This window comes from Lithobates pipiens, unplaced genomic scaffold, assembly GCF_037356315.1.
Source record: "Lithobates pipiens isolate NorthernLeopardFrog02 unplaced genomic scaffold, aLitPip1_a1.2 Scaffold_16, whole genome shotgun sequence".
NCBI classification, from domain to species: domain Eukaryota; kingdom Metazoa; phylum Chordata; class Amphibia; order Anura; family Ranidae; genus Lithobates; species Lithobates pipiens.
This window is the reverse complement of record NW_027507748.1, coordinates 168100463-168119809: the sequence shown is the minus strand read 5'-3', so window position 1 is coordinate 168119809 and position 19347 is coordinate 168100463. Positions and strand designations below refer to the sequence as shown.

The window sequence follows — 19347 nt, the reverse complement described above, 5'->3', positions numbered from 1 at the left end:
TAAGGCCAAAAGCCATAACCCAGGTATATTTTTTTCAACCAGTGGCTGGCTTATGAAAGTGTGCTCATCTGCGTTTCTCGGGTTTAACATTTTTACCGGCGTGCCCGAGAAACGATCCGATTGACTACCTTTATGGCCTTGGAGGACCAGAGCAACATCATGTCGTCACTTTTGGTCCAGGGTGGAATTTAAAAGAAAAACTAAAATGTTTAATTAAATAAAAGATCAAAAACTTTTTAGCTTTTAAAACTAAAGGAGAGATTTTAGGTCTTCAGATCTCTTAATAAAGAGAACCTGTTATCCTTATTACAAGGGATGTTTACATTAGAACAACACTAGAAGCGTGCTAAATGAAAAAGAAAAACTAAAAATACTGAAGAGCTTGGGAGGAGCCACTGTACTAACTATCCAATGTTAAATTTTCCCCCGATGAGCTATTGTGTTCTGACAGGGGGACAAATCCCCCCACCAGAACAAATGGTCATGCCCCTTCGGCTGGCTTCTGTTGGATCAGCTACCGTACACACAGGCTGAATGTTAGCCAGTTTCTATTAAACTGGCTGATGCAGCCCGTGTGTACGGCCCTTAAGGGGGGTTGTTATCTCCACATAGCAAACTTTAATGAGAGAAATATGCAGCCTGCTCACTTAAATTCCAAGCAAAGCTTCTATCAAGTGTCTGCAGTTATGAAATTGCATGCAAACAAACCTTTAACCGCCCTGGCCTGAGCCAGTGATGGCAACTATTAAAAGAACAGGGAATAGAAAGACAGAGGGAACAGCTTATATTTTCAAAATTGCCTAGTAACCCCAGAATCTATTAACATAAAAATAATTTGCTCCCTTTTCTGTACTGCTCAGGGATCAGAAGTATATAAATTACTTGGTACTTCTGAGTACAAGAAGCACATGACACTCTTTATGGTGACAACTCTAGTGCTTGGTGATTGGCACAGCACTGTCACAAGGGGGTAAAGAAACCACCTTCAGCCCTGTATGTATAAGCTTCAACTGGAGTCACTCCATGCTTACATAGGTAGATAAATGGAGAAAAAGACGTAAAGGAGAGTATGTGCTGCTGAGGAGGGAGGCATTAAAGCAAACTCATTGCATGGGTTTGCTTAAAGGTCAAAAGCAATTTGCAAACAATTTTCAATGACATCAGAATGACTGTATTTTAGTATCATACCAGGCTTATCAAGAAGAAGATAAAAAAAAAAAACACACAATTCAATACTGCTTTAATGTTTAATAAAAAATAAATAAATATATATATATATATATATATATATATATAACTGTACGACTACTACTGCATTTACTTAAGTTTCCTGTAACTGTATCACTATTTTGGCCGCTAGGCCTGCATTTTCTGTATTATTGACAATTTTTGTTTTATATTGTATTACGAAAACATTAATAATGTTCCTGTAAACTAAAAAAAAAAAAAGTAATAGAAAAAATAACTAAATGTTTATTGGACCACAAAAAGACAAGGCAACAACAGAGCCAAAAAGACGCGTCAGTAAAAAACGTACAGTAACCATGCTGAAAATTCAGAAAAAAAAAAAGAAAAAAGAAAATCAGCAATGATACATGGGCAAAAATACTGCCGCCGCACCTGTGTTCTAATACAAACAGCAACTATATCTCAGGTAAACAGGCTGACACACTCATCATTTGTATGGAAGACATAATGTAATTTGCAGCCACTTCCTTACAGTTATAATTACCATTAAAAGAGGTCTTTATGTTTATCACATTTCTATTCAGTCTCTATTTAGGTATGTTTGCACTTCATATCTAGCAATCTCACTTCACAAATGACAATAACTAGCATTATCGGAAATGAAAATTAAATACAAAATCACATCATACGTTCTTGCATTGGACATACTGAAAATCAGTCCTGGTGATTTCATGTGTTTTATCAAACTAGAGATGCATCACAAATAAAAATGTATACACCAAAGTGTAGGCAATAAATGACAGTCAAAAAAGGAACTTGGGGCAACAAATGCGTGAGCTGCTCTTGTCTAGATATTGAAGGTGTGGTCCCCAGGATCATTATTCTTAGGCCTCTTGCACATGGGCAACTGAACCTGTGCAACAAATTCCAGCATTATTCCCCAGCCCTGAAAGTCTAGGTGCTGCATATAGCTGGCCATAGACATGAATGGCTGTTCGCAGAATATACAAAAAAAAAAAAAAAAAGTTTTACCAGAGTACAACCAAACACAGATTTTTTATTTTATTTTTTTAAATAAACGCTAATGAAATATCAGTCACATTTTATTAAGCTCTACTGGCCGCAGCATGGTGCAAAGCAGTCGATTGCTTTGCATCGTGCCAAAAAATTTATGAAAAAAAAAAAAAAAAAGTACTGCATGTTGTACTTTTTCCAGTGTACACCACTTCAACACTGTGGCGTGAACTGGCAAGATAGGAAACAAGGCACCTGCCTTGTCTTGCAGTAGGACAGCTCTGGAATAGCCATCCAACATAGTCCTACCACACCTGGTGTGAATGGGTCCTAAAAGGAAATACACCCTGTGCAGATTAACCAAATTAGGAATAGCAAAGAAAACCTAGTATCTTCCCCTGCAAATATGAATGCCATCTACATTTCAGACTTTGAGGCTGCCTTCAGTCTCCAGTGACAAGTTCCCCCCACCCCCCCACAACTATTAGTGTCCACTATCCTAGTGGACTCATAGGAATATTAGGAGGAACCATTAGAAGAACCAATGGTAGAGGCATATGATCTCATAAGGTTATGTAGAGCACTAAAGAGCCAGGTAAGCCAACTCTTCTTCCCTATAAGATCCACTTTACTAGAAATGATATCACAGCATTTTTACATGCAGCATACAAAAGACACACTCTTAACAATTAAAAACATAACTACACACAAATTTACTTTATAAGTGGAAATATAGCTAAAAGAACATTTATTGTAGTCTAAAGTCACTAAACACTACAATAGAAATACAAGAACAATTCAAACTTCTTTACATATGAGGCCGGCCAACTACCTGTGTGCATTTGCATTTAAATGTTGTGTAACCATAGACATTAAAAATAAGCTGAATTTATTACAATATCAGTGAGTAAATCTGCTATTTATATGAAAAATACAGCCTTTCCCAGTTCATTTTTCCAAAACTGGGATGTTCACTTTTTTTTTTTTTTAACATGTATAATGGTAATTATTACAATTTACCTTCGCCAACAACACACCAAGGTCTTGTAAAGACAATGGAAAGATCAACCTAACAGCTGAAATATTCTGAAATGCATTTTTTCATACAGCTATAGAATTCTATTCCAAGTCAGTTACATATGAAGTGTGGTGTATTTTATATGAACATCTAAAAGCCAAGTAGTATACTCAAAGCTTTTTTTCCCCCCTTAACAAAAGTACTCTATTCTGCTCTCTCAAAGCAAACTACCTTCTCAGCAATAAAGGGTCACCACTTACTACAGTATCTATTGAAGGAACCATTCAGCACTTTGCCTGCTGTCTGTCAATAAATCAAATAGCTCCTGACAGATTATGCACATGGGAACAGACTTCAGAAGATGCAGTGCACACAGAGCATGATAAGAACAATGAATCACACATTAAATTGGGCCAAAACAAAAAAAAAAATGTAAATCTTGCAGTGAAAAATATAAGTAAATTAACCACTTGCAGCTCTTTACCACGTGATCAGCTGTGTCCAATCGCAGCATATCATGATGTAAACACACTTGCCGATTATTGGCATTCCTTTCCTTGTGCTGTCACAGCGCAAGGATTGACCGGTAAACAGGCTAGTGTAAAAGGAGACATCTTCACTGATCATCAGTGTCCTGGTGATTAGTGCACATCAGTGAAGAAAAATAATTACTTTTTTGCAAAATTTTATCACAGAAAAAAAAAAATGAAAAACCCAGTGGTGATTAAATACCCCCCCAAAAAAGTGAAATTTGTGTGAAAAAGATGATAAACATGTCATATATGGGTACAGTGCTGCATGACTGCGCAACTGTGAGACAGCGCTGAAAGTTGAAAATTAGCTTGGGCAGCGAGGGGGTAAAACTGGTTAACTAGGAAAATAAATAAATGTAACACACGTAACATGATAGTAAGTAAAACAGCACAATTTCCAGCACATCAGCAAGGTGACATGTCTGGGTTGCCCCTTTCCGTATTCCTTTATACAGTATATTAGCAATGGAACATCTTTCCGGAGTGATTTGGTATCAGCCCACTATCCAGGGCATTTCAGTGAGTGGGTAACACCATAAATCCAGGCTTTACGCAGATTACATGCTGCTGTATGCCTTGAATATCAGGCTAGCTTTTCCGTTTATGCTGCAAGAATTTTGCTTGCTCGGTCAACTGACCATTTACAAAATGAACACCCATAACCTCCCTGGCGGTATGATTATGTTGGATTTTAGGTGCTGAAAGCGGTACAATGTTTTGCATGGAAATTTGGGGTTATATATTGTAGGCTTGCAATTCTTAGGAATAACTCACTTACTCCAGAGTATGATAAAATTTGAAAATCAAAATCATAAATTAAAATATAATAACTATAAATAATTATACCAAATAATATAGTAATAAAAAGTATTCAACAATGTAATCAACAACACTAAAATTTGCTCAGTTGCAGAATTGTCACTGTCATTACTTTTCAGTATTTGATGACGGATCTCCCCACAAATGACTATCGCTCAATTCTGCGAGTGATTCTAATTATCGCTGTTTTCTAGCTGGTCTAAAACCACTTGATGTAAAGGGACAGTTTTGGCTGCTATGGACAATCTCCAGTTTCAGGCAGAAAGAACAGTTATTATACTATAAAACTACATGCAGGGCATTGGACAAACTACTAGGGACAAAAGGGATGTGAAATAATTACATACAGCAATGCAATCTGTAAGATTATGTATTTTATGCGTCTCACTTTTTGAATTTGGCGCTGTTATCCGCCCCCATGCGTTGCAACGCTTGCAGGGAACGGAGCTCGGCTCTGATAGATCGATCAGAGGATGAGCTGCTCACACTGTGGGGAGACATCGCTGGATACATGGGGATAAGGTAAGCATACTCATCCTGGATCCTGGGATGCCATCCCGAGTCTGGTTCGGGGTTACCGCTAATGGTTCTGAATTTTCACCCCGAGCCAGACTCGGGAATACCGCCGGGGGGGTTAAAATTGACACCGCTGAGTATTTATCGCAAGTACCCCTCCTTGCACATTGTGTCTTTTTACCTTTTCATTCTCTTTTTCTCCCCCTTTTTTGATAACCCCTTTAAGCAAAAAGTCTGTCGACGACGCTGACTGAATTATGAGCTAAGCGGACACAACCCTTTCTGCTGTAATTGGCTACTCTGAAGGTCACCACACATCATTTTGATATTAAGACACTTATCCCTTTAATACCGGTTGATGGGCGGTGTCCTTACAAAGAAATTAAGATATAAAGGGAGTGAGGCCCGCCGTCCAATGAAGCTACGTTATCACTTTTAGCAAAACACATTGACGTCAGCGTCATTCCGTCATGGGACACCGCTTCTGTGATGTTCCTGGAAACAGAGGATGCTAGATGCTAAATAGGAGACCCCCGATCGTGATTGGCATGAAGCCAAACATCCATCTATTTGAAAGTTTGACCACAACTGGAGTACTAACTGGCACTAATGAGAGCAGATGCCACACCAAAATCCCCAAACGGGAAGGACAGAGGAAAAGCAGACACCCACTATTTAGGACGGTACAGTACCTCCACTATAGGGCGACTAGTAAGCCCAAGGATGTCTTGTGCCCTTTGAACTTACTGCATGAAAGAAGTCTCCCCCTACTTACTGTGTTACTTTGCCATTCTGTGATGAATACATTTGTGCCGTCCCTGTGGATTTAAGACTAATGGTAGACCTAATTCACTCACTAGCAGAGCGTCTGTTTTCAACCTAAAGTTTCACTATAGATACCCACTTCTAACCAAGGGTATATCTGACACTGATACTGGGACTTATATGAGCTATTGTTTTCATACAACCAAAACTTCCTTTTGAAAAATAACTTTTTTCTTTTTAGCTCATAAGCTCGGCATGATTATTTTCTAGATGGACTAATCAGGACGATAAATGATAATCTGAGCAGGTTTAGCTCTTTTGAAATACTAATATTTACTAGCTTTTCTCCTTTCTTCTATTGAGCTCTCCCCTGGGGCCACATGCGGCTGGGCTGTCATTCATTCTCATAGCCAATCAGGCTTCTCTCCTTCAGTTAGGAATTACCTCCATGATTATTTTTTTTCATCTGACAGTTTGCCCACGTGTTGTCACACGGTGCCCGGACATTTTCTTTTTAATTGTCTTAATTGTTGTCTTGTGTCTTTTTGTGTGGTGATTAGTTCATCACTGTGATTTCCAAAAGGCCAGTCTTGGTGACGCTGTATATTTCACTATATTTGGGTCTAATATTGTGAGGGGAGAGAGACACATGAGACTTAGGGCAACATGAGACTAGAGGAGTTATACTCCTGTCTTCAGTACACTACGCCCAAAGGCAATATCCTCATGCCTTTTTACATCTACCTGATAGAATTTGGTAAATGTATGGAATGAAAACCAAGTTGCAGCCTTGCAGATTTGAGCCATGGAACCTTAGTGATGCACTGCCCAGGGAGCACTAACAGCCCTAGAGGAGTGCATTTTGATTTGAGAGGGTGGAATCTACCTCTTTAAACCATAAGCTTGAATGATTACTGGTTGAATCCATTTAGAAATAGTAGATTTCGATACTGCCTGTCCTCTTAAGACCTTCAGACAATACAAACAAAACATCAGTTTTCCAAATCTGATCAGTTGTCTTTAAGTAGACTGACTGCTCTCACCACATCAAGAGAATGTGGTGATTTTTCTTCCATAGAACATGGTTCTGGAAAAACATGAAGGTAAAACGTTAGGATGAGGATGCAATATTACCTTATCCTTGTGAATAATAATATGGCTCTTTACAAAAAAAAAAAAAAAAAAAAAAAAAACAGCCAATTCTGATATGCTTCATGCAGCAGAAAGGACCAAGGGAATATGTTGTATCCACTCAAAAAAAAAAAAAAAAAGGTCAGTTTTTGTAATGCACAAAACTAAATTCAAGTCCCAAGGGTTCAGGGGTAACCTAACCGGAGATTAAGCCATGTTAACCCCTGAATAAAGTTACGAACCAAAGAATGCAAAGTAAGTGGTCGTTGAAATAATACCAATAAGGTGTGTGTCCTTAGAAAGGCCAGCTTTATATCGCACCCCATCTGCAGAAAGTGAACAATTCTACCTACGACCTATTTCCTGGGGTGCCAACCCCTGGTTTCACACCAGGAGACATATGCTTCCCAGACACCAGAATATACAATTATGGAGGCCGTCTTCCTTGCATTTAACCAAGGTAGATACCACTGAACCTGACAGCCCACGCTTCTTCAGAGTGTGGGTCTCAATAGTCAAACTGTTAAATTTAGGACCTTTGCGAGAGAAGGTCTGGACGTGGTGTTAGGGTCCATGGGACCCCTACCGCCATCCTCATGATCTCTGCATACCAAGATCTTCTAGAACACAATTATCACCAACTTCCCTTCCTGCTTGATCCTGTGAAGAAGTCGTGGACTCATGGAGAAAAGGAAGGAATGCATAAAATCAGTAAAACTGATTCCATGGGAACACCAAGGCACCTAGCTAGCGGATCCTTTGTTCTTAACCTAAAGATGTCGAACTCTCTGTTGAATCCGGACGCAAACAGATCTATGCCTGGGATCCCCCATCTTTGACCAACTGGCAGATAGATATGGGGTGAAGGAACCATTCTCCCAAGAACAACTGCTGGCCACTCAAAATAGACCGCCTGCCAAATTTCTATCCCTAGAATGAAAAACTGCCGATAGGCAAGGTACATTATCTTCTGCCCAAGATAGGATAAGAATCGCCTTTCTCTGGGCCGCACAACTTCTTGTGCCCCCTTGGTGATTGACATAGGCCACTGCTGTGGCATTGTCAGGTTGAATCCTGACAGGATAGCTCCGTAAATTAAACGTCCAGGTCTTCAGGACCAAGCACTGTCGAATATTAATAGACAAGGGAATTTCTGCTCTGGACCACTTCTCTTGGACAGTTGCCTCTTCCAGGACTGCCCCACCTAAAAAAAAAAAAAAAAAAAAAAAAAGAAGATTGGCATATGTTTTTACCACTTCCCAGGTAACTGTAGGAAGGATTTTCCCCTTTGCAGATTTTTGGTTATTAACCATAAACCAAGGCTCCGGCGCACCTTTGGAGTCAGACACATTGGAAAAACTAGAGCTTGAACCCTCTTGTTCCAAGTCCATAAGATACTGTTTTGCAGCAGTCTTGAATAAAACTGAGCATAAGGAACAGCCTTGAATGAAGCCACCATCTTTTAGTCATGCAAGCTGAATAGAAGGATTAAGGACATTAAGGGGGGATATGATCAACATGTACAAATATATAAGGGGTCCATATAGTGAACTTGGTGTTGAGTTATTCACTTTACAGTCAACAAAGAGGACAAGGGGGCACTCTTTACGTCTAGAGGAAAAGAGATTTCATCTCCAAATATGGAAAGGTTTCTTCACAGTAAGAGCTGTGAAAATGTGGAATAGACTCCCTGCAGAGGTGATTCTGGCCAGCTCAGTAGATTGCTTTAAGAAAGCCCTGGATTATTTCCTAAGTGTACATAATATAACTGGGTAGTAACATTTATAGGTAAAGTTGATCCGGGGAAAGTACGATTGCCTCTTGGGGGATCAGGAAGATTTTTTTTTCCCATGCTTTAGCAAATTGGATCATGCTCTGTTGGTTTTTTTTGCATTCCTCTGGATCATCTGTGGGTATAGAATTGGGTATATGGGATTGTATGAATTTTTTTTTTTTCTTTGTGGTTGAACTGGATGGACTTGTGTCTTTTTCCGGCCTGAATATGTAACTATTTTGTTTTGACCATCTAAATCAGTTCCTTCATGGCACTGATCTTTGCCCGGGGCAAGAATAACCTTTTCTGGGTGTATCTATTACCAGACATATCACCTCCTTGATGGTTTTAAAGGAAGATTTCTCTAGGTTGAGAATCCAACCTAGGTATTCCAAGGTAGTTGAATGTGGTGATCATACTTTGGTCTAAGCGGGCTACTGACTGGTCTATCAAGAGCCAATCGTCTAGCTAAACTATAATAGTCAGACCTTTGGCCCTTAATCTGGCTAGAGGAGGGGCCAGAACCTTTGTAAACACTCAAGGTGCAGTAGCTAGACTGAAAAGCAGGGCTACAAAACTGAAAATTAAGGTTTTCTACTTTGAAATAGATATTACTGGTGAGTGGGGAAATATGTCCACGGAGATCTGCACCCTTGACGTCGATTAACGTCAAAATGTCTCCTCCTTGTGGGATGGAGACAACTGATTGGATTGACTCCATGCAAAAAAAGAGCTGATGTCCAGGAACCAGTTTAGATTCTTGCGATCCAGAATGGGTTTGACATCTTCATTCGATTTTGCTGTGAAAAAAGGTTTAAATAAAACCTCAACCCCAGCTCTTTCATGAGGACCAGCATGACCACTCTTTGCCAAAGGATGGTCCAATGCTAGAAAGAGAAACTTCTATGCATAAAATATGGAATAAACTTAGACATAACAACATAACTTAGACAGCTACAGGAGGTGGGAGGCTTCACCGAGTACAGTCCAATATGGGTAAATAGGTATTATGAGGAGCTACTGTCGCTGGATTGTGGTGCTCTGTGGAAGAGGCAGAGTCACACACGAGACATTTTTACAGCGGGAAAACTGATTCCCTTCCCCGAAATTAGGGAGAAATTTCCTTACACAAGCAATGCTCTTCTACCACCTACAGCTGCAACATGCAGTGAAAACACAGGCTGGGGGGGCCGTAGACTCTCTCATTGACCCCGATCTTTGGATACATGGCTGATGTATCACAGCTTCAACTTATTCCATGGTTCTTAATATTTACCTGGGGGTATCTCAGGCTGCATCAAGAAAATGGGAGGACGTGGGAACATTGGAGGATGAGCAATGGGGGAAGGCACTTCAGGCGGTACAAATTTGTTCAGTGAACGTGGCCCAGAGGCCCTCTCAATTATACATTATATCGTACTCAGAGTACACTTCACACCCGACAGACTGTTCAGGATGGGATTGAGACGGGACTCCAATTGCCCCAGGTGCGCGAGGGATCACGGGGACTTAATACATCTGCTCTGGAGGTGCCCCAAGCTAAATCTATTCTGGACAGGGGTACTGGCCACCATTAACAGCGTATACCAGACCACCATACCTACAGACCCAAAGCCATGCCTACTTGGTAGACAAATGCTAAACAGCCAGCAGCCAGGCCCGTTTCAGGCTCATAAGCTGATCCTCCGGCATTGGAAGGCAGTTGAGCCTCCAAGGCTGAAGGAGTGGATTTCCCAAATGGATACCGTAAGAATGGAGGAGTATGTCTTTCAGCATAGAGGTCAACTGGGAAAGTTTGACAAACTTTGGGCACCCTGGTTGGATACTCTCGGCCTCTCTCCGGATGATCTCGTTATAGACAGACTCGTTAAGGTAAAAAACAAGGGAAGCAAGGTATAAGCGGGGGGAGCAAACTGAGGCACCTACTGCAGGTAACTCAGAATATGAGGCGGATTCTTGTATCGTGTATTAAAAACAAGCTGGATAGAAATACTACCTGTATTGGATAGGACGGATTGGTATTGGAGGTTGCGAGAACTGTTTGAATATACCTCTTGCAAGGTTAAATGTATTTGACAGATTTTATGCTTGAAATGTGAGCTGTAAAATATATCTATGTGTTTTGTTATCTAACAAAACATCTTTGAGTAAAAAAAAAAAAAATTCTATGGATGAATTATCCAAGATATCCCAAACAGCCATTCACCGCAAAAAGGAAAACCAGCCAGGAGTTTATTTTTATTTTTTTTAAGGACGCTTTGGCTGACCAATTTTTCAACCATATCAATACTTATCTGAGTGATCCCACTCACAATACATAAACTTTACCAACAATGAATGGACAGGAAAAGCATACGCAGCTTTGAGAACGCTTTAGCGAACCCAAAACAAGAAGTGGACAGTTAAGGGTAGCACAAAAAGTGGAGTGGACCAATTTCAGTAAGGAAATGCACCCACAATGTGAAGCTGATCCTTCTGCATATGACCCCACAGAAGAGGCGTCATCAGCCTGCTCACAGTCCCCTAAGAGAACATCTCCTGCTCCAAGATCCTCAGTTTGAGGGTCCTTGGGTAATGGAATGGAACCCGTTGCATTTTATCCCAAACTGGGATGCGATTAAAACCACTAACCTTTTTCCCATGTTATCGTGGCTGCAAGCATTCCATGGCCCCTGAAGGCTCACTCTGACCAGTCAACCCCTCTCAGGGGAGGATGCCATTGTAGAGAGGAGTTTCGGCTTTCAGAGCTTAAGAGATCCCTTTAGTCCTCTTTTGGGGTGTTTCTAACTCCCCTTCTGACCATAGCCCGATGCATAAATGCAGAAGAACTACCAGAAGAATTGAATTCCCCTCTTTGAGCAATAGTCCAGCAACTACCGCTGCTATTAATATGCGAATAGTAAATGTGTCACCAAACCTATTAACATGCCCCTCTTTGCTCGTGTCCCTCCGACAACTTACAGCAGCAAAAATGGAGCTTTTTAAAACACTCTCGCGGCGAACGTTGGAGGAGGTCAACGCCACGCTAAGCCCAGCTCCCCATTGCATCACGCCCCTCCTCTTTTTCAAAAGAGTTTTCCCACGCGAGCACGGGCCTCTTATCCGACAGGATCGGCTTGTGCGTGAGGGAGGGATGGCGAGGAGACCACGTAGACAAGCCGCTGTGCAGGGACGGAAGAAAATCTGGAACGGCATGCCGATTGTTCTTGGCTTTCCCCTTTCCAGGCAGAGGGGGAGAGCTTTGTCCAGGTGGGGGTGTCTGGAGGAACAAACCCCCCCAAAACTTAACAGAGGGTTGCCTGCTAGCCAGAGGAAAAAGCCTGCTGCTTCCTAACACAGCGTGATCTCTGAGGAAAGCATAAGAAGGTACGTGCTCTATACAGTCACCAGTGGTGACTCTTAGGCATGACATTTACTTTATATTTTTTTTAAAGGAGACATTTCATAAGAAAACTTAAAATTCCTTAGAAAAACTCCAATTACTTTTCCCGCCGCAGGGTTTTCTGTGGTAAAACCAACAGACCTTCACGGTGGGTTCCGTTAAACCTTCAGGAACCGGGGACCCTTTGGGAACCCACACTCCTGGACCCATAATAGCGCCCCGCCAGTAAAACGTTATGGCTGAAAACACCAAAGTACTGGATCCTGGGGTGCAGCTCTCTAAAAAGGAGAAGAGTTATAGGCAAGACCTCGTTTCTTCGGACACAAGGCCCACATACCATTCAATTAGCTAGCCCCAGCAAGGATTGCTCCAGTGGAGCTCAGCACAGCTTTACTCATGACCAACACCTTAGACACTGGCGAAAAAACTGAGGTACTCCCGGTATGGGAGGGGTTATACAGGGAGACAACTTCCTGTTTAGGGTGTGCCAGTGTCCAGCACCTGAAGGTGGCCTATAACCCACAGTGATTACTTGCTCTGTGTCCCGTGATGTACGACTAAAGAAGGTATTTTCCACTGTGTTCTACAAGAATCATGATATCTACACATTAGAATACAATCTCTCCCCTTCCGTTAGGGAATGGATCACCAAAATGACCCATCTACAGTAAATATAGGAACCAAAGGCCTAATATATGACAAATCGGAATATTATATCACAACATAGGCCCAACATCCAAGTAGCACCTTCAGGCATTCTAGGGACATAAATTACACATCTAATTTCATGACTACCCATCACATTTTTGAAGGCCTTGTAGCAACAGGATAGTGGAAATATCCACAAAATGACACCATTTTGGAAAGCAAACACACCATAGTATATGCTATAAGGCCAGGGTCGGCAACCCGTCGATCACCGGAAGCCTACAGGTAAATCGCGATCAGAACTGTGTGAGATGCTTAAACTGTGTTATTGCTGCATTGTCTCCCTTTATATTGTAAAGCGTAAAAGTAAAGTAGAGCAAACTGTTGGCACTATATAAATCCTGTATAATAATAATAATTACAGCTGCATAACTGAATTCTGTGAAGCACATAACTCAGATCAACTAATTTTACAACAGAGGGGAAGCCAGGTCACTTGAACACCACAAAACTTTTCCAAGTTGTACGCTATGTATGGGAATATGGTCACTGCTGTTACACTTTAGCAATACTTTAGCAAAAAGAACTGCATTATAAACATAAAAGACCAAAACAGGACTTAACTAAGTTTTTATACAAAAGTTTCAATAGATCATGTATTAACAAATCACAATATTTACATTCATACCAATTCTATGGTCATACATGCTATATTATTAACCAGCTGGAAAGCTACTTGGCAAAAAAATGGTTAAAATGGTAACTAGGGCAGAAAATTACTGGGCAATGTTTGTTCATTTAACTTTAATTATTTTGTCCTTGAGAACGGTGCTAATGAAACTGAATTTCTTCTGTGCTTTTGAAGAATGGTTTCAATGGACTGTAAACAGGGCCAAGCTGAGACAAGAGAACTGGCTGAGCTGGGGGGTTGCTAGGTGATGCAGAATGTAAACCCATAAACTCGTTAAGTTTTACTTAGCTTTAAGGAACTCTCTCAGGCCCTCCAAAATTTTTAGAAGACTACAAATTAAGAAGGCCATTTAAAAAAGGCACACATACTAAGGAACAGATTCGTTAGACCTTGATCAACTCCATGACCCCAAACAAAAGAGGAGGCAAGGAACAGGAAGGGCAAACTCTGAAATCACACAAACTTAAGATGGAAAACCACACATAACCCTGAGCTTAAAGCTATTTTTTGAGCTATGGAATTATTCCAAGTCTCAGGTTGAGGACTAGGCAAACTTCAAAACACGAGTAGAAACCATGGGTTTTCTTATTCTCTGGGTTCTGGTATCATATCAACCAGTTCCCACAAGAGAGAAATTAAAGCTGGGACCTTGGCTAAATCACTCAATTTGTTAAAAAACAAAACAAAAAAAAAAACTTGAGGGTAGCCTTTTGGATAACTCCAGATGGTAGCTGCCTCCTACAATCCTGTCAATGAAGACATTGGAGATAATGCTTTGCCATTAAGGTAGGCAGAGCCCTTAACTTCCACTAGGCCAATTGAAATGTGTTAGCTTAACCAGAAGGTTTAAATAGAACCCCCCCCCCCCCCCACCTTTTACACATGTAAAACCTCAATGAAAGTTGTGTGAAAATATTTATAGATTGACTACTTAGTGTGGTATGAGCTCTCTACATTGCTCTAATTTCTCCGCATCTTTGGGAACATGTTCTACCTGTTTTTAGTTTCCACGCTTCCTCCTCTCCATAGCCTGCATGATTTTTTAATTTTTTTTTTTTTTGCATGAGGTCCCCTCCAAAATCTATACCAGACACAAAGGGTTACACTTCCAATTGCAGCCAGAGATGCAGTCTGTGCTAAAATAAAGTGGAAATAACACGTTGAATACCTGAAAATAATAAATGTGATGCATGCAGTATTTAACGTGTTTTTTGTTAACTGACTGCTTTTGAAATAAAATAAGACATGAGGTTTTTTTTTTGTATGCTAGTGCTCATGGTGTATTTTACTCTTAGTGACCAATCCCTATACTAACCACGACCAAAGGAAAAAAAAATGAATAAAAAATAAACGATTTGACAAACCATATAATCAGCAACCATCCTCCAAGTTCGTTGATTATCTGCTTAAGGACCGCCTCACGCCGATATAAGTTGGCAGAATGGCACAGCTGGGCACAATTACGTACCTGTACGTGGCTCTTTAAGTGCCCAGCCGTGGGTTGTGAGTGCGCCGCTGCGCTCCTGACCCGGTCCTATGGCCGCGGGACCAGCAAACCCGTTCTGGTGTCCCACGATCGGGTCACAGAACTGAAGAATGAGGAGAGGTCTGTGTAAACAATCCTCTCCCTGTGCTTCCTACTCTGGCTGTCACCGATCGTCTGTTCCCTGTTATAGGGGAAAGACGATCAGTGACATCACATGCCAGGCCACGCCCCCTAAAAACATCACACAACCCCTCCTCGCCCCCTAGTGGTTAACTCCTTCACTGCCAGTGTCATTTACACAGGAATCAGTGCATTTAAATAGCACCGATTGCTGCATAAATATCAATGGTCCCAAAAATGTGTCAAAAATGTCCGATGTGTCCGCCATAATGTTGCAGTCACAATAAAAATCGCTGATCGCTGCCATTACTAGTAAAAAACAAAACTATTAATAAAAATGCTATAAAACTATCCCCTATTTTGTAAATGCTATAACTTTTATAATCGCCAATTGTGTTTTTGACAAAAATATGTAGAAGAATACGTATCGGCCTAAAATGAGGAAAAAAAATGTTTTTTATATATTTTTGGGGGATATTATAGCAAAAAGCAAAAAATATTGTTTCTCTGAAAATTGTCGCTCTATTTTTGTTTATAGCGCAAAAAATAAAAACCGCAGAGGTGATCAAATACCACCAAAAAAAAGCTCTATTTGTGGGAAAAAAAAAAGATGCCAATTTAGTTTGGGAGCCACACCTCACGATCGCGCAATTGTCAGTTAAAGCCACGCTGCGGTCCTTTGGCTGCGAATTTGTCGGGGGCTTAAGTGGTTCTAGAGTGAAAGCACATCACCACACTGGTAGGGTCATACTGCACTCCTTTCAAACTCTTTTAGACTAGGGATGAGCAAGGCTTTGGTCCCAACTTGGGTTCAGACCAAACCTGGAAGGAAATAATCACTCCCGTGCAATGAACTGCACCCAGGGCATTCCCCATTTCCAAGCTGCATCTACACAAAGGGGCAGGGATGCTTATGACAGCAATGACTTAAGGCCATACTAGGTGAAAAACGCTGAAAATCCATAGATACAGTGAAGCTTAGCCACCCTAGGACAGGGAGCATGTTCCTGCATGATCACCAAATAAAAATGAAAGGTAAAAAAAAGACTGAATTAAAAAAAAAAAAAAAAAAAAAAAAAAAAAAAAAAGCAGTCACACCTATGTACTGGAAAGCTGCAATATATTACAGCTTTTCCTTTTTTAACCCCTTCAATACAGGACATTTTCACCCCCTTCCTGCCCAGACCAATTCTTAGTTTTCAGCACTGTTGCACTTTAACTGACAATTGCGCAGTTGTGCGGCGCTGCACCCAAACGAAATTGACGTCTTTTTTCCCCACAAATAGAGCTTTCTTTTGGTGGTATTTGAACACCTCTGTGGCTTTTATTTTTTGCGCTATAAACAAAAGAAGACTTTGTATCAGCATCTTGCAGCCCCAGTAAATCAGAGTTTAGAGTGGGAGAAGCAGTAGAGGATTAGTAGCCAATCAGTTCACTTTGTCAAGAAGCATGTCGATAAAGAGAAAGTAGAACTAGGGGCAGGTCCCTGACAGCCTGGGCTCAGAGGAAATGGGTTGAACAATGCCGCTCATTCAACCAGACTACAAATAATGGCAGAAAAAGTACTGCAGGGAAAGCTCTGGATTAAAGGTGCGTATTGCAACAAAAGCTACTTTTAATTTTTTATCTTTTAATGGCCTATTCATTCTAAATTTTTTTTGAATAGGAGTTCCTCTAATTAGGGCGTAAGCTTTGTAGCCCGAAACTGTTAATTGGAACGACATGAAAAGTATGTAATTACATGTGGAATTAATCAATTTTAAGTGCAGCGCCCCCTGGACTTTCATATATGGCCTTTGGGAAGGCTTGATTACTGGCACTAGGACCTATATCGTGTGCGGTCTTCAGGACCTGTGAAGTTATTATATATAAAATATATTACACACACTCATAGGTCACTTTATTAGGTACACCTGTTCAATTGCTTGGTAACAAAAAGTGCTAATCAGCCAATCATATGGCAGCAACTCAATGCATTTAGGCATCTAGATGTGGTGAAGATGATTTGCTGAAGTTCAAACCGAGCATCAGAATTTGGAAGAAAGGCGATGTAAAGTGAGTTTGAATGTGGCTTGGTTGTTGGTGCCAGACAGGCTGGTCTGAGTATTTCAAAAACTGCTGATCTACTGAGATTTTGACGCACAACCATCTCTATTCAGAGAATGGTCTGAAAAAGTGAAAATATCCAGGGAGCGGCAGTTGTGTGGATGAAAATGCCTTGTGAATGGGCAGACTGGTTCCAGATGATAGAAAGGAAACAGTAACTCAAACACTCATTACAACCAAGGTATGCAGAATACCATCTCTGAATGCACAACACATCAAACCTTGAAGCATCAAGACCCAGATGACGTCTTTGGAGGACGAAACGCGTCGGGACTCCTGCTGTAGCACTGTTTTTATTGATTAAGCGCTTGATTCTTTGGTTACATGCAAGTTCATTACTTTTTTATTAAATTTTTCTCTTAAACGGAATTACACTATTGTGGCCCCTATTTTCTCTTTGTATGGGTTCAATACTTTTTGAGTTGGATTTTACCGCTGAGGATTTGTCAACTAGCCGGGACATCTAGTTTGATCCGCTACTTCCCTGGATAATTTACGTTTGAAATCTCGCATACGAGTACACAAGCCTGTGTGATCCTTTGAATGTATATTCGTTTGGATCTATTACATCTGGTAAGCCTTTATCTTAAAAGGTGACGGGAATACCACATGGTGTCTGCATGTTAGTCTCATTTAAGGAAGGTGGATGGTGACCTTTATCTCACGTTTGGATTGGATCAACATTTATATAGAGACTTACTTTTTCTTTGGACTTTTTTTATTATATACACTTATGAATTATACACTTAAGGTGTATTTTTTGCACATTCTATGAGTTTTGTGTCTGGTCAAATATTGTATGATCACATATCGTCATGTATTAGGTCATTTTTGTTTGTTTTTAGCGCTACACTATGATTTAATACTTGAGTATAGTTGCTGACCATGTCCATCCCTTTAAGACTACAGTGTACCCATCTGATGGCTACTTCCTGCAGGATAAAGCACCAGGTCAAAAAGCTCAACTCCTCTCTGGTTTCTTGAACATGACCATGAGTTCACTGTACTCCAATGGCCTCCACAGTTACCAGATCTCAATCCAATACAGCACCCTTGGGATGTGGTGGAACGAGAGATTGGCATGGTGGATGTGCAGCCGACGAATCTGCAGCAACTGTGTGATGCCATCATGTCAATACGGACCAAAATCTTAGGAATGTTTCTAGTAGAACCTCACTGAATCTATAACACAAAGAACTAAAGCAGTTCTGAAGACAAAAGGGGGTACTAGCAAGGTATTTTATTATTATATATACTGTATATATTTATTAAGGCAGCCATCTGTTTTCCACTTAGGCATTGCGCATAATGGTTGCGATTACTGTTCTGTCTCAAACTAATCAGTCAAATGTGATGAAGTGGAAAGCTTCTGAGATTTGACATCCGCAACTGTGAAAAGGTCAGAAAAGCTGTACTGTAATGAAATATAGAACCCACTTAGAGGGAGAAAACACCAATAAAAAAAAAAAATCATATACATTGGTGAATATAATAAAACAATGGAAATCTGGTACTGCAGGCATGTATCAATGAGATTATTAAATATTGCAAAAATAAAACTCTCTATCACTAAAAATACATTACGGTTTCCCTTTAACCACTTCCCACCCGGCCAATGTATATATACGGCCGGGTGGGAGCCGCCTGCTCCTGATAGGACGTTCAGGAACGTCATTCAGGAGCAGCGGGATCGCGCCCGCGCAGCGGCGCGATCCCGATGTGCTCGTGTCACCCGGGCACGGCACATCTCAGATCGGCAGGAGGGCTCTGTGATTGGCCCTCCTGATCACATGACGGCCGTGTCCAATCACGGCCGTCATGTGATGTAAACAAACAGCCGGTTGCTAGGCAATCGGCTCTCCTCTCCTCACACGGAAGTCACCGCTGAGAAGAGGAGAGCAGAACGCTGCAGCCGGCTGATGATCAGTGAGTATGGGCTGCTTTTCACAGCTTTTTACTCACTGATCATCAGTGTAGTGTAAACACACAACACACCACACAGTGAAAACACAGTCCCCACATATGTCCCCAAAACACACATGTCCCCAAAACATACATGTCCCCAAATAATAAAAACACATGTCCCTAATAATAAAAACATGTCCCCCACATATGTCCCACTAAAATCACATGTCCCAATGATTATCTGCACACAT

At 40.9% G+C, this 19347-nt stretch overlaps 1 protein-coding gene across 1 annotated transcript in view; it reads right to left on the bottom strand.

Annotated features, from left to right (window-relative positions):
- Positions 1-19347, bottom strand: part of POLA1 (DNA polymerase alpha 1, catalytic subunit) — a 539463-nt gene that overhangs the window by 140077 nt on the left and 380039 nt on the right. The window lies entirely within an intron of this gene.